The sequence below is a fragment of the Armigeres subalbatus genome, chromosome 2 (assembly GCF_024139115.2).
Source record: "Armigeres subalbatus isolate Guangzhou_Male chromosome 2, GZ_Asu_2, whole genome shotgun sequence".
NCBI classification, from domain to species: domain Eukaryota; kingdom Metazoa; phylum Arthropoda; class Insecta; order Diptera; family Culicidae; genus Armigeres; species Armigeres subalbatus.
In genome coordinates this window covers 251,665,464-251,668,025 of record NC_085140.1, presented here as the reverse complement: position 1 = coordinate 251,668,025, position 2,562 = coordinate 251,665,464, and positions in this window count along the sequence as shown.

Sequence of the window (2,562 nt, the reverse complement as noted above, 5' to 3'; positions counted from 1 at the left end):
ACGGAATGAATGTAAATGCTCTATTAATTAAGACCTCATAATCCATTATTCTAAACTGCTTCTGTCAGATTGCGATCTATAAGCTATGATTTTGTAATATTTTATATTCTTAGCAACTCAACTCGATCCTAATTATGAAAAAACGGCGTTATTTAATGAGAAGGACCGTAGAATATTTAGGCTGTTATGCTTTATAGTTTGCTATAGCAAATAAATACTTTTCACTCTCCTTCACTTTTATTTCTCCAATCTATAGCGTTCCAAACTGTTTAGATCAGTTTTTTCCGCTGTCACCATATGAAGCGTACACTAGTCACCACTGTCTGAATTTCTCACTTTTTCCAAACTAAGGAAACTCGTTATTGTCCGGTTTTACACTCTTTATTATTACTCTTTATGCACTCACTTACTGCACTAACTTAATCTAACAACTGATACCACACTCTAAAACGAACTGCCCCCTAAGACTCTTCGAAAGTTCCTTAAATAACTTTCGAAATCAATAAGTTCGGTTATATAATTTTCTCATTGCATCAGCATACAAAAAGAATTACACATTTCATATGCTATTGCCGACTACTGTGACCAGCGCAGCAAATAATATGCTCCGGTCGAAATACTACACCGTCACCGGGTCATCGTGCGCGGTGCTGGTTATGCCCCGCAACAGCGGAGACAGAAGAATTAAATCGAAGCGAATAAAAATCCCGACTCATGGAGTTTGCGTATGGTTGCCCCCACGGCAACCATAATGCACTCCCAGCACGAATGCAACACTTGTTTCAGAACAAGGGGCATTAGGCTCGTAAAAATGGACATAATTTACATGAAGAAAATTATGAGACATTGCATCTCTTTCACTCCCTTGAGTTTGAGCTTGTATAAACGATTATGCTCAAATGTTTGTGCAGGAAAAGAACTAAATACTTCTCAAAGAGATCTCCCCAAAGGATCTCGTAACACTAATACGACGGGTGTTGAAGGGTCCCAGACTGTTCACATTCATCTTATGAACAACAGCTTCAAGAATAAGAACCTGAACGACATAAAAACTTGAAAAAATGGAAATAAAACTTTCAACGCATTCTGATTTACTATCATGACTTTGAAAATTACATGCTGGAAAGGTTAAACAAATATTTCAAGTGGAATTAAAGAAAAGGTAATTATAAGCTCAATGTTGAATATTTCAATCAGAAGAAAGGAAATACCAATAGGCAGCAACATAAAATTCCCATAAAGAATTGCAAATTTTCTACAAAAATGAGAAGTTGCCAATCAAGAAATCAAAGTAGAAGCAATAAATAGATATACAATTTCCCTAAATAATGCAAAATGTCCTTGAACAATTAAACATTTTCCGTATATAATATATTAACGTTTTAAAAAGTAAAAATTGCAATAATAAAAGAAGAATTTTCCATAAAGAAATCAATTAATAAACAAATTTGATGTATTCGAGAAAATTGGATTTACATGATGTGCATATTCCTATTGGACTGGATTGGGTATATGCCGATGACGAAGACATTGCATAAGCCTTGGTTGATCTGGTAGATACCGTGGGCTGAAATCGAGAACGTTTTGGAGAACCTTGAGCGTTATTAAGCAATGTTGTATAGAGTCCAAATATTTTAAATTTATCTGCATGCTAGGCAGAATCTTCCAAGGTTTTGAATATCTAGGTCTTCAGGGTATCGTCAAACTTTACCTCCAATATTTTCCTGGGTAGCCGACTTCCTGATGATCATTTTTGCAGAAGAAACTGGGCACCCTGCTCTCTTCTGTGATTTTTCACAGCCAATCTAAAATGCTGGGCATATATGACCCATCCGTCCCGAAAGGGTTAAGGAGGTCAAATACTTTCATATTTATTGTTATGTTATCAACGGATGCCACCTTATTTTGGGAAACGTTCAGAAATTACGTTACGCTTTTAGTAGGAGGGAGAATGTTTCTAAAAATGGGACCACTCATATCAATTTTTTGAAAAATTTCATACAAAATGTGGGATAATGAAGGGCGAAGGAAATGAAAATGGTTATTTTTTGCGTGACATAATTTATGGACGTTCCCATGATGAACTCCTTATTTGCCAGGAACGTCAACCAGATACCATTGATATTCAATATACATTTCCTATGTTTAATAACTTTGGTCTCTTTTCACTAACCCTTGCCTCCCACCAGCATGTTCACGTAGTTTATGGACAGTCCCTAAGCATTTTAAAAGTTTAGAACGCGAAAATATAACAATGTTGAAATTTCGTGATTTCACATACACGCCTGTCTCCAACTGATGGCAGCAGTTCGGTTACCTCAAGGCGAATATTCGGCATCGGAAAATGACAGCGTATACGTCCTCTTTAAGCAGAGCAATAGTTAAAAAAAAATTCTTAAGAAAAACTATTTGTAAAGTTTAGGGAATTAAAACTGTCTACCTTAACTATCTAAAATAACCATAATATTGAAGCAGTACAAGCATAAATTTGACACGACTATCAAAAAATGTAATCAAAATAACAACCCTCCTGAATCACAAAGCCATCATGAATGGAAATGC